Source organism: Ochlerotatus camptorhynchus, unplaced genomic scaffold (genome assembly GCF_037179485.1).
Source record: "Ochlerotatus camptorhynchus isolate MF236.1 unplaced genomic scaffold, CSIRO-AGI_Acam_v1.1 ptg000379l, whole genome shotgun sequence".
NCBI classification, from domain to species: Eukaryota; Metazoa; Arthropoda; class Insecta; order Diptera; family Culicidae; genus Ochlerotatus; species Ochlerotatus camptorhynchus.
Window position 1 is genome coordinate 641815 of NW_027040867.1, and position 19203 is coordinate 661017.

Genomic DNA, 19203 nt, shown 5'->3' on the forward strand with positions numbered 1-19203 from the left:
CATTTTATAAAAATCTGTATAAATCTGTATTGTAATTTAAAAATCTGTGATAAATCTGTATTCTGTATCGGGTCTGTATTAAGATTAAAAAATCTGTATGTTACAGATAAATCTGTATAAATGGCAGCGCTGGTTGTCTTCATCGATCATCGATGCATCGTTAAATGAGGGTTGTGGAACCTGACATCAGCACGTAGAACCTGGACGATGTAGATCGGTTCAAACAACGTAATTCTCTAGATTACTTTTTTTTTTTTTCTCTGGCGTAGATTATCTTCAATGGGTTCATATTCAAGCCAGAATCCAGGGTAGAAACGGTGGACTTCGTCTAAGGGAACGTCGGTGATATCATAGATTAGCATGAATTGGATAATTTTAATGGATAATCTTAGCGTCACAGATGCTTTATGGGCAGTTTTCTCTTATGATATGTTCAGACTACGGATTTCTATCATGTTGCAAGGCTCTCTTGATGAAGTTTTTAATGTTGATAATTTTTTTTAACACCCTTTTAACATGTTACAATTGTGTAGTCTGAACAAGACATTACTATAATTCGAAAGAAAAAGTTAAATAATTAAAGCAGCCAATTGTTTGGAAATTGCTGAATAAATTTGGGACAGAGTGCTTTTACGGCTTTGGGAAAAAATGAAAATAATAATTATCCGTCATCCTGCGCTGGATTCATATCAATGGAAAAATATCACTCAGATTTTCTGTTTACGAAAAAAAAAATTACATCTAGATGACGGACGTCTATTTCTTATGAAATTATTGTTTGCTAAGATGGTGCCATAATATGCTACTATATAACGGTAAACGTCTAATGTCAAATGGGGGTGATTCAGATTGTATAGAAGACTAGCGTAAAAAGTTGGATTATAAAAAAAAACCAAAAAATCTAAAGATTGTCAAACAAAATGAAGCAAGAATCGAGAATAAGAGATAAGTAGGTATTCAAATTTATAAACAAGATTGGTGATTCTCGGTTGCCTTTTGTTTTAACAGTTGATCAAGCTTAAAATCAGTTGAACCCTTAACAAGTGAATTAAATATTTATAAACCAATTAAAATATACGTGAATATACCCATCCGAGGGATGTAGCCTTGCGCGAGATACTCGTAAGTTTTTGAAAACTCATTTGGATCCAAAAACACACAAAATCAGTAATTTTAGGAATGGTAAAGATGGCTCCATTATTGTTGAGTGTGCAACAGGAGCAAACGTAAGTGATGTGAAAAATTGTATTGAAAGCAATCTGGGAGAAAAATATAGTGCTGTTGTTCCCACTTCGGTGCCAAGATTGAAAATAGTGGGCATGAGCGATCAGTATTCCTCCGATGTCTTCATTGACTACTTAAAAAGTCAAAATGAAGACATCGCTATAAATGATGTAAAAGTAGTGAACACACACTTAGAAATTTTCACAGAAATCTGTAAAATTTTACCGAAATCTCAACAGCTGAACGTTCGGTAAACAGTTTCGCAGATTTCCTGTAATTTTTCACAAATATCTTTGAATTTTTCACAGATATCTGTAAATAATTACTGGAAAACTGTAAAATTGTTTACCGAACGTTCAGCTGTTGAGATTTCGGTAAAATTTTACAGAAATCTGTAAAATAATCTTAGTGTGCATGTTTGAAAATCCACGCTTCACTTATAACAAGTTCAGTGTTGTTGTTGAAGTCGATGTCGATACGTATAAATGTTTGTTATGTGCGAAAAAAGTAAATGTAGGGTTTGATCGGTGCTCGATAGTTCCCGCGATTAATGTGTTGACATGCTTCAAATGTGAAGAATTTGGGCACAAGAGCATGGATTGCAAAAATTGGCATAGATGCTCTAGGTGCAGCCAACAACACAAAACGTCGGAGTGTACGTCAACTGTATTGAAATGTATTGTATGTATTAATGTAGAGCGCTACTTCTTCGTAATCGCCCATTTCCGCTCTATTGACCAGAAAAGATCAATAATATCAATGATTTCACCGTGCACAAATCAAAAATAGGTTGGTTTCGATGCGTTAGTTCATTAGCTACAACATAAATCCTGTAAGAGCGCATTGTATGAATATTTACGCTCATTGTTCTCAAAACAAAAGAAGCGCCCCTAGCGAATCTCCTTTTTCTACGTTTATCCGTAGGACGAAGAAAATCTAATGGCGTTTCAATGCGTTAGGACGGAATTGAAACTCGTAGAACGAATTTAGAATCAAGAAGCAGTGTTAGATATTAGATAATATCTCAACAATTTGTGACTCTTTATCAAATCCAACGGTACGTATGGAAACGTGAATAAATTTGCAAGTCATCTTTGACAGAAATATTTCATTTTTTGTTTAAACTCGTTCAGAAAAGAGAGGTAAAGCGCGGGTTGTGCTGAGTAGGACGGAAATTAGATCAAAAACCCTATAGTATTCCGGGATATATGGATCATTGAAGATGCTGAGGTTTTGACAGCACCGTACTGTGGCTACCACAGTATTTTACATTGGATCGTCCGTATACAGTAGCGCCAAATGCAAGCTGTGGCGGGTTCAAAACTCAGCCATCTAAAATGATCCATTGTTGCTGCTTGTTCATCGCATTCTAGACACACTGGCGGTGTTGCTATTTATGTCTAATAATCAGTTCAATTCAACCTTTGTACCAACGAAGTTATTGATGGCAACTGGTTCTTGGCCATTACAGTTGTACATGTCATGAAGATGGGTAATTATGGTGTTTTGTATCGTTCTCCCAGTTTTAGTGACCAGCGTTTTGTTGAAGTTTTAGAGAACTGGCTCGAGAAATACCATGATTCTAGTAAATTTAATCACTTGGCTGGTGATTTTAATATTAATTGACGTGATAACCATAATTTTAATTATTTGAAGCGTTTAGCGGAGTTTTTCAATTTAAAGCAAACGGTTAATGAATATACGCGTATTTTCAGGCACAGTAGAACTTTAATTGACCACGCTTATTCCAATTTGGATGCTTGATTTGAAAATAACCGATCATGAGGCTTTAGTGATTAATATCTTACACCATGTTACCGATAACGATAATTTTATAAAATTGAAGTGCTGGAGAAAATATTCGAAGCAAGCTGTGGAGCGTGGATTTTCCATTCGCAGCCGGTAACTTAGACGAATCTAGAGCTGTTTTTAATAACGCTTTGAAAATGTGTACCAATCAACTAGTTGAGCAAAAGTTTGTTTCTTTGAAAAACTCGAACAGCTGGTACAATTTGGATCTTTTGCGTCTTAAACGAAAAAGGGACAAATTGTAACTAGTGGTTCCAAATTATTACTTGTAGGCTCCTCCACAAACTTATTACCGTATAAAACGAATACGCCCTTCTGGTGAGCACTCGTGTTTATTTCAGTTACCGTGTGGACGTAATTTGTGATGAGCCCCGGTCCCTTTCAAATTGTATCATTATTTATATACGATCCATTTATTTGAAATGACGTTTCACATTCATCTAGTGATGGCCGATTTTCATTCGAATTATCGATTAATCGATTAACGAACCGAAAAGTAAAATATTTGCAATCGGTTATATCATGCCGATATAAGCATTAACTTCTCCAGAGGATCATCACCGATCGTTTCAAACATGTGCTGCACTCTCATTGGTGGAAAAAGTGCAGCACAACAAACAAAAAAATCGATTAGTTGTTAATCGAGTAATTAAAAAATGGGACATCTCTGATTTTGGTGTGTTTATTTTGATAAAAATGAGCGCAAAATTTCATCTCTACCGAAGGGGCAGCAAAACCACAAAAGTACCTTGAATACGAGGGGTATTCAATGGATGAAAGGGACCGTGAAAGAGGACACTAAAATAGAAAGTTTTTCTTCCGACAGTTTCATCAACCGGTGCACACGTGTGTTTATTTCAGTTACCATGAAGACGTAATTTGTGATTAGCCCCGGTCCCTTTCAAATTGTATCATTATTTATGAACGGCCTTATATTTGAAATGACGTTTCAAGCGAACCCCACACGGTAAGAAATATTGTCAATACTTACAAGTATTGACAATAATATTGATGATGTGAATACAGAAATATTGTCAATACCGATGTATTGACGTCAATATAAAATGTATTGACAATACGATTATTGTCAATAAAAGCAATCGTGTACGGTCCACATCACATTCATCTAGTGATGTCCGATTTTCATTCGAATAATCGTTTAATCGATTAACGAACCGATAAGTAAACTATTTATAATCGGTTAGATCATGCCGATATAAGCATTAACATCTCCACAGGATCATCACCGATCGTTTCAAACATGTGCTGCACTCTGCAAAATAATCGATTAGTTGTTAATCGAGTAATTAAAAAATGGGACATCTCTGATTTTGGTGTGATTGTTTTTGATAAAAATGAGCGCAAAATTTCATCTATTCCGAGGGGGCAGCAAAACCACAAAATTACCTTGAATACGGGGGGTTCTCATTGGATGAAAGGGACCGTGAAAGAAGACACTAAAATAGAAAGTTTTTCTTCCGACCGTTTCATCTTAGTATTCATCTTTGGTTTCATCTTAGGCTGTGGTCCATTTGGTGAATTTTCACTTAAATTTGACACTTCGAAACTAAATTATAATGTTCGAAAATCCCTCTGTTGTTGATCGGCCAATTTTCGAGAAGGTGTGTGTCAAAATTGATTCCTTGTCTGTCAGATATAAGTCTGCTGGAATAGCAGGTTAATTTGGAAATTTTCCATCTGTCAAGTTTAAGTGAAAATTCGCCAAATGGAACACAGCCTTAGTATTCATCTTTGATTAAACTAGCACATTTACTGAACGATTGGTAACATGGCACTCACTTGTTGGCTTGCGAGTGTGTGAGTCTGTTCCACTTCCACGAGTACCGATTCGAGTGCGATTCTATTATAACAGTTTGAGCGGGCAAAACATATCCCAGCCCTATTAGTACCTGAGCTCATCCACAGATGGCGCCTAAGGTTTTGAGAGCAAGGTGTTTTACAGTGTTTTGTTTAAGTTTTAAGCACAGACAATCATGTTGTTTTTTGTGTTACTTAACATCATTGGGGCTTATTGAAGCCTGTTGATGGAATCAATTAAATAAATAAATAAATAAATAAACACACAACATTAATGTCATGTGGAATGTTCTAGATTAAGGACATTATTTTAAAATTGATATATATAGCTCAGTTTCTACCCGGAAAAGATCTTTTTCCAACTTATCCTAGCACGGAGTAGAAGTGGTTGCAGTTAATCTGAGGTAGTGAATTAAATAACCTCATGGTGAAAACGTGTTAATTTCAGTGTTTGTCTCCTTTTTTTGTTTAGTAGGCAGTACAACTATTGTAAATAGTACGATAAAAAAGGGTAGTAAAACTAAAAACTTTTGTAAAAATCACTCTCAGTTGAACCTACAGAAGAAAGAAACGAGAAGAAAAAGGTAATTTAGTTTGTAACATTGTGAAAACTATGCTGGTGTAGAATAGTGGCGTCACAGGGTAACTTATGCTGGTTGTTAGGTCCAAAGGGCCTTTTCTTTTATTTTGTGGTCCAATCCGACACGAAAGTGTCCGGTGAGTGGAACTCCGGTGGTGCTCCGTGTTCCGCGAAGAGGCAGGGTGTTTCCGACGTCTCGGAAGGCCGCCATTGCGATTATTGCCACATGGAGAGGCAGTGACTGGCCCCAAAAGCCACATCCGCCATCATCAAAGCTACCCGTCCGCCATCGTAGATCCACCGTATCCAAAGCCACCGCGTGGTCAACGCTAGTGTTAGCGGGTTGAATCTAGTGCCCGGCTTTCATCATCGTCATCTTCGGGTAACCTCTTTCGCCCGTGCGAATAAATTATCCGGCTGCAGCCGTCCGCCACCACCACGTTCAGCTTTCCACCACCGCTACAATTGTCATCCATCATGGTCAACCACCGTTATCATCGCCAGCACGACCAACCCTAATCAGCATCGCCAACAGTACCATCACCAGCGTAAACCTGGACTCGGTCCGAAAATAAAGCATGCAAGTACCCTAAATTGTGACGTCACCAATATACAAATGTAGAATGAAAAAGTAGATTCAGTGGTAGTCAGTTATTTCCAAGAGCAGCCCTGGTTAACATATTTTCACCCTTTTCGTAATTCCGTCTGAAACCGGGTTCACAAGGCAACCGTCAGGCCTCGCCTTTCTAGTGATACGAGTTAAAATTTCTTCTTCTGGTGTGTTGAGAATTCATTCAGTGTTAGTTCTGTCGTTACCTTCTCTTTGCCAGGCAAACGACATCTGTGGGTTGAGTATTATTATCTTTGTTGCTCCTGTTAATTTGGAATTCGCATATTTGACGCAAAAGTGGAAGATACAAGCTACAGTAAATGACCTTGAAATCCCTTATCCTGAGTTAGCAGGTAACAAAATGGTACCTAAAGTTTTGTAGATTAAATAATGACAACTATTGTAATAGGTACGCAATCGCGCGTAATAAGTATTCATAATCGATAAAGAAAACTCGTTGTGAATATGTTCAAAGGAAGATTGATCAGCATCAAACAGCAGCAAAGAGTTATGGAAAGTTTTGAAATCTTTATTAAAACCTAGTAATTGCAAACCGCGGTCCATAACCTTTAATAGCACATTAGAACAGTCAGAACAAGTAATTGGAGCTAAGTTTAACGATTATTTTGTAGACAGTGTTTCATTGGTTAATCAATCCATTGAATTGGTCGATGAACCTGACGAAATAAAACAACCAGTTAGATGAACTTAGAGTTATTTGTTTTTCATTAGGAAAATCGGCTGGAGTAGATAATGTTAATGCTAGAGTTATTCAAGATTGCTTTCATGTCATTGGCCACATCTTGCTGGACCTTTTTAATGAATCATTACAAACTGGACATGTGTCACAAATTTGGAAGGAATCCTTAGTGGTCCCTATTCAAAAAGTTGCTGGAACGATTAAAGCCGAAGAGTTTCGTCCCATCAACATGTTGCACACATTAGAGAAAATTTTAGAACTTGTTGTTAAAGGCCAGTTGTTGGCGTATTTAAATAGTGTAATAGTTTGTTAATACCAGAAGATATCGGGAAGGTCATTCTTGTGAAACCGCGTTGAATTTGGTATTAGTGAAGTGGAAAAATAACTTGAAGTGTAAAGATACGATTGTTGCTGTTTTTTGGATCTTAAACGCGCTTTTGAAACAATTTCTAGGCCCTTATTGTTAAGATCAATCAAGCGCTTTGGAATTACGAGTACTGCATATAAATGGTTTGAAAGCTATTTGTCTGACAGAACTCAACGGACTGTTTTTAATGATTCTGTTTCCAGTCCCGGGAGGAATAACCTTGGAGTGCCCCAGTGAAGTGTATTAGGGCCCCTGTTATTTATTATGTATATTAATGACTTGCGATGTGTTCTACGATTTTGCAACATCAATCTTTTTGCAGATAATACTGTGTTATTCATTGCAGATAAGGATTTAGATAATGCCGTTTTACACTTGTATGAAGATTTGCGTTCTCTAAGTAGATGGTCTTCAACCATAAGCAGTTGAAATTGAATACAAGTAAAAACTAAATTTATGGTAATTTCGCGGAATAAAGTAAATGAGAACGTCTCTGTTGTAATTGATGATGAGAGACTATTGATCGCGTTCGTGAGATTAAATATCTTGGTGTGATTATTGATGATAAACTTAAGTTCAACTCTCACATTGACAATGTCATCAAGAAAATTGCCAAGAAGTATGGAATTTTATGTCGACTGAAAAACGATTCAACTATTGCCAGTAAAATACAGCTATACAAATCAATCATCTCTCCTCATCTAGACTTTTGCCCTTCCATTTTATTTCTGGCCAATGCAACAGAAATATCGAGATTACAGCGTTTGCCGAATAAAATAATGCGTTTTATTTGAGATGCAATAGATTCACTCCCTCAACTTTGATGCTAGACGCCTTACAATGGTTGTCGGTGAAGCAAAGAATAGTATATTTGACTATGGTGCTCACTTTAAAAGTAATTAACGGCTTGCTGCCTAGATATTTGTGTGATCGAATTGAAAGAGGAAGTGACTTTCATAGATATAATACTAGAAACGCGGTTGAAATAAGAACACGAATTCCTTGACTTGTGCTTCACAAAATTCATTATATTATAAAGGAATAAATGTTTTCAATTCGATGCCTAGACATACCAAACGTTCAGCAACACTTACATAATTTTAAAGACACTGCATTTCACACGTTTAAACTGTCCTTTGAACAGTTATCCAGTGATTTTTTTTTATGAATTGACAAATTATGTATCTTGACGAAGTTATCTCTAACGGATTATTTTATATGGATAGCTGTCATAACGATTTTTAATATCCTGATGAATGTGGGCGTCTTAGTGGAATACCTGTATAATGAGAGAGAGAAGGATTAGTATTTTCCATTTAATTCCACTACTTTATTTGCTTATCCTTGACAGATACGCGTATTTCGTCTACAATGTGCAGACTTCTTCAGTGTCTTGTACTAATACTCGACTTAGTCTGCACATTGTAGACGAAATACGCGTATCTGTCAAGGATAAGCAAATAAAGTAGTGGAATTTAATGGAAAATACTAATCCTTCTCTCTCTCATTATATGATTTTTTAATAATTATTGTAGCACTGCAAACACTATTTTTGTTCTGTTTGATGATGGATCTTTAAAATGTGATTGAATAGTAGTAGATCAATTAAAAAAATGTAGTCTACAAAGGTTTGAGCCTCGCGCGCGTAATACGGATATAGAGGACTAAATTTGGCATCTGATTAAAAAAAAAAAATGCAATTTTTAAGCTTATTTGTATTAGTAGTAAGTTTAATGTTGGGGGTTCGTGAGCATTCCTGACATTACGGAAAATTATGATAGCATCAGATTGCGGGGTTGCTAGTGTAATAGGATGCTTTGGTGATTGTTCATTAACTCTTGATTCCTTGTAATACTTATGAATATTTAAGGTGGACTAAAAGGCAAACTAAGAAGTGGACGCATGAGCTTTTGCACATTTATATCGCTGTGAAGCAACTGTAAACTCTAGAGGGAAATTATATCTGTAACTACAACCAGTTCGATTTTGTTTGCAAACCTGGTTAAATTGTCATATTTAATTATCTTTAAGATGAATCGTCCAGCTCAAACCTTTGTAGGGGTAAGAGGTGGGACCATCATCATCATAATCATCATCATCATCATCATCATCATCATCATCATCAGCTGGACAATGCATTAGGTCCTGAGTAACATTGATCGATTCTCTACATCGACTTTCTCTTTCGGTGCAGAACCGTGTCTTGTCGTGCTTCTTTCATCGATCTGTGTGCTAAAAATAGCTGGGAATGTCTTAACATGGCCGAGAGGAGGCAAGGAAAACGTTGACGAAGAGAATCTGTCATTGTACTAAGGACCTAATGCATTGTTCAGCTTAATTTGCTTACAACAATGAGCAGCTAATCCAAACAAATAAAGCAACCAACGATAAAGATGAAACGCTTGCTACTACTACCACGATAAACTCTCTCTATAATATAGCTTGATCGGTTTTGAGAAGGATAATAATTTATTGCTTGCCTGCTTTCTTGCAATTTAACGGTTGAGGGCATTGCTTGATCGGAATCGAGAAATGACATAACATAAAAAATCTCATTAACACACGTGTATCATTTCGGCATTCCTTCATGAAGCAGCTTGTCAATAATTTGATCGTTTCCTTCTACCGGCCCGAGCGAGCTATACTGCAAAGGCAGCTTGTCATGAAAAAAGGGAAGGAGATTATGCCATTCATTGTTGCTTTCCATTGCTGACATAACTTTGTCCCTTGTCATTTTGTTCTTTTGAGATATTTTTTATTCCTTGATAATGAGGGAGTCGTCATCGCAGGATGTTAGTGGCAACGGCATGAACGGAGGATGAGATGTAATTAACTGCGGCCCAATAATGCAAGAAAATGGAAACCGAAAAATGTGGAGTGTATAAGCATAGAGGTAACTCTAAGACTAGTAGGTCCCGAAGAAACGTGCTCAACTTTTTGGCTCAGCTCTGGTACTATCTTCGGTCCCAAGCTAATCGATTCACCCCTCGAAACATAGGAAAATCCACTAACCCCTCATTTTATCTGTCAAACTTTCATAGCGAATCAAAACAAACATTGTGTAGTAGTAGAATTTCGACTAGAACTGGGTACGTTAATCGATTTGCTTGGGACCAATAGGCTAGTCAAGTACACTGAACCAATTTGACATATTCCTGTTATGTGGAAGTCTAATAATTTTGCGCTATAAGATAATCCATTGAAAATGATATGATTGAAAATGTGTCAGGTAAATTCTATATGAATATCTGATACATTGACAATGCTGATAATTTGAAAACTTTTATATGATCGCCATTTGATAAATGAAAATCGGTCAAATTATAATAATTAACTGAAATGGATTTGAAACCCATAAGCATAAGCTTTACTTTTCACCACAATATAATATATGTGTCATAAATCAATCGAAGTAAAGTTTATGTGAAAATCACATGAAATTTACTTATTCTTTTGACACATATATTTAATCGATTTCTAAAAATAAATCGAAAAATAAACACCAGGCAGCGGGAGCTTTCACAGTTGTGTTTTTTTTTATTGTAGCTGATTTGGGATTCGATCCAGAACTGTTGAGCTGTGATGCTTTTCGTGTCTGCGCTCGATTCCATTGGGCCACGGCTGACTTCAATATTGAGCTCGTTCAATTAGCATGAAGTAATAACAGCTCTCCCAACATGGAATATAGAGCAACGTAATGCTCGTTTTGCTAGAGTGAAGAAAAATAGCACTGACCAATATATGCTCCGTTTCAGTGGTGTCGTGTATTCAAATCATTATTAATGCTCCTGTGTGCAATCAAACAACGACTACATTATATGAGTTCATGGAACTGGTTCATGAAGTTCGAGTACTAGTGCTGGAATCTGAATTAGCCGTGTAGAAGGCTTACAATTAGAATCTTAGCAAATAAATATTGCAGTAGAATCATTTTTTTTCAATCTCAAAACATTCTTTTCCTGAACCCCTTATCTTATGAAACAATAACAAACAATGATTATTTATTACAGTATCATTGTTGTTAGCAATATTTAGTTCAACTAATCATTATAATGAGTGTACGATAACATAGTTGAAAATTGTTTCAATAATTTATAAAGAACAATTATGTAAGATGTATTTTATTGGGAGCGATGTTCATCCCAGAAAAACATACCAAAACAAATGTTTGCTGTTGGATTTCTTAAAAGGCAAATCTATATGACTATTTAATGATTGGGATAGATCTTTTTACAATATTCAAACCTCAAAAATCAAAGGAAGCTATTGTTTTCCTATACTGCAAAGTTAAATGACAGTCCAATAGTTTCTACATGTCTGTTTACACGCGACATATCAACAAACGTCAAAAATCGTTAAAAGCAACTCCAATAAAATATACATGATTATCTTATATGATATATCTTTTAGTGAGCAATATTCATCATGAAAACAGGTACATTTTACTCGATTTGCTCATAGTGCAAACTTATATGATTTTCCATTAGTTTCTAGATGCCTGTTCCCACCCATGACATATCAACAGTTTTTCACCATGAAATATATCAGACAATATTCATATACATCTTACCTATCGCTAACCACGTTCGAAGCAAAGTATTATCAAGTACTTAGTATGTGAAATTACGATAGAAATCATTCCATATCGCAGTCATAGTTTTTAAGTGATAATCCATTGGAATCTATCAATCATCACATAGAATGAATAAATCTCCTGACATTGCCATGTTATAAGATGGATCCAATAAACGGTACATGTCGATTTGTTTCAGTGTAGTGAGCCAATTTAAAATCGTTAGTTTCGTATTGATTGTTGGTATTAGTGAGCGAAAGGAATTATGTCGAAAAAGTAGAAGGGTCTGTGCCTAGGGGCAAGAACGGAAGCTTGACGTAGGACCGCTAGTGGACGGAACAAATATGTTGATCATTTAGTTCTTAACTCTTTCCGGTTTTGAATTGGTGGCCGGTTGTTTTACAAATAGTGGCCACAGTGCAAATAGTGCAAGTCGATGCCTACCGGATGACGGCGGCCTAGTCATGCTGCGTATTGCGGGAAGATTTTCCTCCGGTTGATGTCGGTGTTTTTGCCGTCATCTCAGTGATGCCACGTATACAGATATATCTGTAATGGTACATTTTTTTTTTCTCAAAATGTTGATACAGTTATCTGATAGATTACATATAATTTTTAATATTCAGATTTTTCCGATAAGAGATGAACTAGCCATATGGCTAAACATCACTATAATAATGAAAAAAAAAGAAAAAAAAAGATTTTTCCGATTTTTCAAATAATTGAACTCTGGATTGTATTTTTAATATGCATAAGTAATCCTTTCTTTCTTTTGAGTACGTACGAGCACCTAACCAAATACCAATTCTTCACTTTTGATTTTATTATCTTCGTTAATTTTGAACGGACTTCTAATATTCAGATGATCTGATTTCTGATTACTCGTTAGAAGGAAAGTTAGTGTTTCATTCTAATTATTTAATTAACCATATCACATGGTGACAGGTATTATGATTAATTATTTATTTTATTGTTTATCGAATCGCTTAACAAGCCGTTTTAACAGCCCACAAGCCGATTGATTGCAGTTTGTGAGTCGAACAGTCAACTGGATATTTTGAAATTTGACTAGCGTAATATCAGAAATAAAGAATATTATACGCGATTCTACTAAACATCCAAATAAAAGTTATGTGTTATGACAAAATACAATAAAGTCGATAAAACATGTGAACATATATAGAGAATAGAGAAATACAGATTAAACCATCCCAAAGTTTTTCACAAAAAAATACTGAGTACACTTAGGTATATGGGTTCGAGCAACAGCTAGTGAATTCAACATCCTTTTAATCTGCCAGATGATTAGATAAAGTTGAAATCTGTTTTGATTAGAAGAATTTGAGCAAATGAAACATCGAGCATAATATTTTACAACTAATACTTCATAAAATGTTAATGCTTATTTCTCATTTTCTAAAATTTTACTACTAAGAGACTGACTAAAATTTTCGTCAATTTCCTCATTTTCCGGCAGATTTTTTAGGTTTTCCACAGAAAAACCATGAGACAAATTTACTCATCGCTGAGTTCCTGCACTTTTGGCAATTATGAGTGAACTAAACTCAAATTTGAGTCGTTCTCATTCGCCGTGTGAGCGATCAACCGAGCATTGAGCTTGCTCATGTGAGCAATGTGAGAATGCGCAATGTGTCGTTTGTTCGATTTGCACTCTTTCATTGCGTCCGTGTTTGGGATTTTTCATTACATGTCTGAATTTAATTTGTTTTATTGTGACCCCCAGTCCTACGTCAAAAAATAAATAAAAAAATTATGCTGACTGAATTCGAACCACGAACGTTGCGATTTTGACCTGTGCTTTCTTCACTGCTCTCTTTCTCTCTCTGCTTCGGAATATGGATAGACTAAAGCGAATAAGAAGCGCTCATGGTATACAATAACTCGATTTCTTATGCTTTTCTGATGAACGTGAATTGGAGAAAATTGTTACAAGTGAGTGCGTCGTTTTACAATGTCATAAATAAAATGCTTGCTTGTATAATCAAAAGCGTAGACAGAACACGAAAAAAAAAATCATTTAATCATTGAAATTTAGACGATTGTATACGCGGTCTAGACCCTCTCAAAAACTCAATACGTTGCTTAAGAACGGCCCTTTATGCAATTAGTAACATCTCATGTCCCAAATCAATCGGGTTTCATCCACAAAATGTTAGTGGCGGTGGTGGTGTAGTGGTAAGCGTGATTACCTCTCACTCCAGCAGGCCTGGGTTCAATCGCAGTCGGCGCCACCGGGATGTTCTGAGGCATAACATCGCTGATCACGGCTTCCTTCGGAAGGGAAGTTAAGCCGTTGGTCCCCGGCTGGTGGATCGATAGGTGTAGGGTCCAGGTGTGGGAAAACAAGACTGACGGAAAACAAGATCGACGGAAAACAAGATCAAGGAAAAAAAATCCACAAAATGTTACCAAACTGACGTCAGCCGAATTGTAGGACCGTAACCAACAAGTGGTTTATTGTTGATTATGGGGTGTTAAAACTTGTGCTGATTCACGTGCTGGTTGAGCCTGTCGTTCGCATACTCATGGTTATTAGCATGATGTAAACAGCTTTTCGGTGCTGATTAACATTGGCTCATAAATATCTGACACAAACTTGATCGGATTACACCAATTTTGGTTAATCAGCACATTATGGAGAATACACTACAGTAGCGTGCTGGCCTACTGCGTAGGGGTCACCCATACTACACTTTCATTAGGTCCGGCGGGGGACCACTAAACGTCAACGTACGGACTTCAACTTTTAGTATGTTTATTTTCAAGCCAAGGTCAAAGCTTTATTAAGGAGATTTTTAGCCAACTGGCTAGTTCATCTCCATCAAAATATAAACGATGGCCTACCGTACACCACAAGGAAGTAGATAAATATAAACTTGTGCCCTCAGACGACAGCTCTTAGGTTTTATTTTTAACAGACCCGTTACTTTTGCATGAAATTAAACAGCATTATTCGCAAATTTATTTAAATTGTGAAGCGAACAATTCGTCCGATCACGTGTGCGTGCACTGACGGAATCCAGAGTTTATTCGGCCGAAGTCACTGGAAAGTTCATCACAGTAGTAGGTAAGTGTTGATGTTGGGTAAACTAATAAAATTTATTTTTATCACCATTTACCGTCAACGACAATGATAAAGCTCTCTCTCTCTCTCTCTCTCTCTCTCTCTCTCTCTCTCTCTCTCTCTCTCTCTCTCTCTCTCTCTCTCTCTCTCTCTCTCTCTCTCTCTCTCTCTCTCTCTCTCTCTCTCGGCACGAAGACGAAGACGACGACGACAACGAAGACGACGGCAATGGATGAGGCGAGAACAATTTCCGAAACGTTTTCCTTCTCAATGTGGAGGTGCGCCGACTGCCTGCCCGGACAATGCAGTCAGAGGCCAATGGAAGATCTGAACAAGAAAGCAGATAAGCAAGATCAGTTTAACAAATATGGAATTGCACATACTGAATCAATTGGGTTATGTACGATGGTTGGGAGGGCACGGGGAAAAATGTGGTTCGTTTCGTTTCGAGGATATTTGTAGCAGGTTTCGCTGCTTTTGTAATAGGGTTATGACGATGTTGGATATAAGTGGCGACGTAACTGAATCTAAAACCAAATATTCTACAGTTCTCGTGTATTCATGAGTGCACTGTGGGGTGAAATCAGGGTCACACGTGTCCAAAAAGTGGCAGGTTTATTTTCCACTCTTTCAATTTACGGCCTAACATTGCGCACAAACAAAGGTAGTGTAACAGATTCAACTTGGATGGATGTTGGATCATAATTTAACCGAAATGTTTTGTCAGCCACAAATTCAACCAAGTTGACAGTAGACAGGGTAGTAAATGTACGCGTCGTCGGTCCTGTTATCACCCATCCGAGCTCGGTTTTCTTGGTCAAGTCTCGGTCCTACGAGGCAGATGGGGCACAATTTAGCTAATCGAATCGTTTGTAATTCAGTTCCTTTGTGACCGCGGTTGAGTCGAGAAGTACAGTATTCCGTAATCCGCCTCCGGTTTTTGGTGTTTTATCGAACTACGCACGGGGGAGGTGTCCCTGGTTGAAGGTGTTGCAAGTGTTGGATCCAAGCTGTAAGGATATATCGCATTCGATTCGGGGCTTAACTCGGCAGTGACTTGTGAGAGTGGATACTTCGAAAAACGGTTTCTTCTCATTCGAGAAGAAAGATGCTACTGTAGAAAAGTGACGATTTTTTTTTTTTGCATTTGAGCTATGGGGTATGAGATTTTACAAACTCCGCCTTCTTAGTCAATTTTGATGGTCTTAAATATTTGAAAGTTTGTGATTTGAATTTACAGTTGGAAAATATCGTCCAGTAACCAGTCACCTTGCGTGCTCCATTCATCGTGATTTCAATTAGTAAGTTCTATCACTCTTTCGAAATAGTGCAAAACACAACATATATGCCGGACATGAACAAAAGTGTTCTCTTTTGTTCGTGTCTGGCATAAATGTGGTGTTTCACACTTTTTCGCAAAAGTGTTTAAAAACCCAGTGAATGGAGCACCCTCGGTGATTGGCTACTTGACGGTACTGTTAAAATAATTTCGTTATTTTTTTTATAGACAATTCTTTGTTACAGGCAATTTTTATTATTCAACTCATCGAGACCTATACATAAAAATATGCAGCCATTTTGTAACAATCTCGGAGTCTCTGAATTTAGTATTCATTTTATAATTGCTCGAAAAGTTACATCCTAAACACTTATTGATCGCTTGAACGCCCTACATAGCTCTAGTGTTGCCTCGTGCATTCCTAATTATGTTTTTTTTAAACAATTCTTCCGGATGTCAATTTTTTGATCAACAGCTTAATAAAAACTTCGATCATGCACACATCAAAATTATTTTCTTTTTTCGTCACGTAGCATATCCAACGAGACGTTTTGATCTTAATTTGGCATAAACTGCAATTTTGTCGATTTATGCTTTTTTTTTTTACATTTAATTGAAATTTCGTTACATAAATGGTTAACTAGGGTTAACTACCCCATTTCCGGCGTATTAAGAACAACCCGCACTCAGTCTTTCTTAGTCTAGCGCAGTTTAGCACCAAACTCGGCCTACGGATTTTAAACTCGGCCTAACGTATTGCAACGCCATTGAAACGGCAATGAATTCACTTCGGCCTATCGGATGAAGATAAAAATTGATTCGGTCGGAACGCTTCTTTTATTTTTGGGAACAATGGGTGCAAACCTTCATATCACGCGTTCTCATTGACTTCGTTCGGTAGCTTATGAACTAAAGTATCGTACCAAATGCATAATTGACTTGTTAACTCTGAAATCATGGATTTATTTGAAGTTTTCTGCTCGATAGGCCCAAAATGGGCGATTAGGCCAGATTTCCTTGATTTGTTTTCCGTTGATTTTGTTTTTCGTGCTAAGCACCAATGCTACTGACGCTAGCGAGGTAGCTCCCACATCTGGATCCTACCTATCGACCCATCAACTCATGAAGCGGGGATCAACCTACTGTGTGCTGTAGAAATTGTAGAAATTCAAATATTTTTTTCAAGTGCTCAAGTATTCTCATAAGCCACAAATATGTTCGTTGGGCGAAATTAACGGTAGGCCTAAAATCTCTTGCCATTCTTGTTTTGAAAATTATTGTTTTGTATCTTGAAATTTTTTCGCAAAATTAAAGAATTTTGAAAAATATTTTCCAAGATCGCAGCAATTTATCCAAAAACAGGGATACTTGTATGTCTGCCTTTACAAAAGTTTTTCAAAGACACAGCTGTTTTCAATTTTAAGTTTCTAACACTACAATCCCAAGAATTTAGATGTGAATTCCTAGAGAGTACTAAGGTTTATACCGTAAAAAATCTGAGAAGAATTCTCCATTTGAGTTCAAACAAAGATTCCAAGGTATTTTTGAGGAGTTTTAAAAGTACAATTGAAATCTGAAGATTGCTTAGATATTTATGATGACCTTCATGGCAAATGGCAAATTCTCCTAAGGAGAATTACATTAGAATTCATGAACTTTTTTCCCATTGGAATTCTAACTAGAAGTCTAAAAGAATTTTGGTGAAAACTTTATGTTCTTTCTTAAGACAATTCGTTTGTAGTTCTGAATAGATCTCGAAGAGATTGCTGCATTCTTATTTTGAATTTTCTGATAATATTTATTGGAAACTGAGAAAAGAATTAACTGGATTTTTTTAAAGATATAGCTCCTAATAAATTATGAGAAAAATTCCAATCGATTTCTGAGGATACTTTTAAATGAATTCATTCCACTAGAATTCTGAGAGAAGTTTTGTTTATTTTGTTTATTTTTTAGTTTATTAATTTATATAATGAGCCACAAAAGAATTAACTTTTCATAGCTTGTTCACTATACAGAACATCGTAAAACTAAAGTCAAAAGTTACAGCATTATAAACACCACATTATCTTCTGATGTCCAATAAGCTTTCTCCATCAGTGGTTTAATTATATGGCAGTATCGCCAGAGGGGGGGGGGGGGGGCAGAGCGCTTCCATTGCATGGCAATGGACGCAAAACGTGGTAATCACTCATAACCATGACGAAACGGTTGCTTTCCGAAGTCGACGATGCATCGACCGCAAGAACAGCTGATGAAGAACAATGCGTAAGACCACACAATTGTTGCGGCCGAGTTAACAGACAATTGAGTGACACACATTGAGAGTGGCCTGCTTCTGTCGACAGCCGAGTGAACACTCATAGACTAGTTTTAGTTAGTCTAGTTTTCTTTGCTTAATGGGCTTTCAGCCTTGACCCTTGGGCAAGTTCGTCTATGGATTCAATTAGAATTTGAAGCATAGCTCCACGATACTTAGAATTCTTTGAGACTGTTAGGACAATTTCAGATGAGTTTTAAGGAGAGTAAACAAAAAAATCTGAGGAGAATTTCCATGAAACACTTGGAAAAATGTCAAGCGAGCTCTTACAAAAAATTCCAAGATTATTTTTAAAGTAGGGAATGAAATGAAATCTAAAATGAGCTGCCTGTATGTTCTGAGTAGAACTCCAAGGGAATCCTGAGGACAATTCCAAGATAGTTTCAAGACGTATTTCAAAGTAATTCTTAGAAGAGGACTATTCCAAATGATTTTCCGAGGAATCTTCCAAGGGAGTTATTAGGATTGTTTCGCATAAATATCATAGCAGAAATCAAAACGAATTAGGAGGATAATTATAATATGAGTTTAATGCGAATACATAGAACATGCTGAGGAGAAATCGTTGATAATTCTGCATAAATTATGAAACCTTCGATGCAATTGCAGTGTGAAATCCAAGAGCAAATTTATGTATTTTAATTTAATAATTTTTTTTTTGAAAAATTTAAATAATGCCTTTTTGAACAAGGTCGAATTTTAGAAAATATATGAACCACTGCCCATATCAAACACTTATGCAAAATTTCATGCAAATCGAAGAAGGTTAAGCTATTCAAATTCGTCATTTGGCGTGGAAACTGCTCATATCCCATAGATTTTTGAAAGGGATTAGCAG

The 19203-nt window shown here is 36.6% G+C and overlaps 1 protein-coding gene across 5 annotated transcripts in view; it reads left to right on the forward strand.

The window, feature by feature from the left end:
- The window catches only part of LOC135710353 (uncharacterized), a 444976-nt gene that overhangs the window by 322977 nt on the left and 102796 nt on the right, over positions 1-19203 (forward strand). For 2 of the 5 annotated variants that reach the window (XM_065232894.1, XM_065232895.1), the window contains exon 1: positions 15637-15778. The exons of 1 other annotated variant lie outside the window; for it this stretch is intronic. The gene's annotated coding sequence lies outside the window, so the exon portion shown is untranslated. Of the gene's footprint in view, positions 1-15614; positions 15779-19203 lie in introns of those variants that run through there. 2 more of the 5 variants (XM_065232896.1, XM_065232898.1) reach the window with 2 other exon arrangements.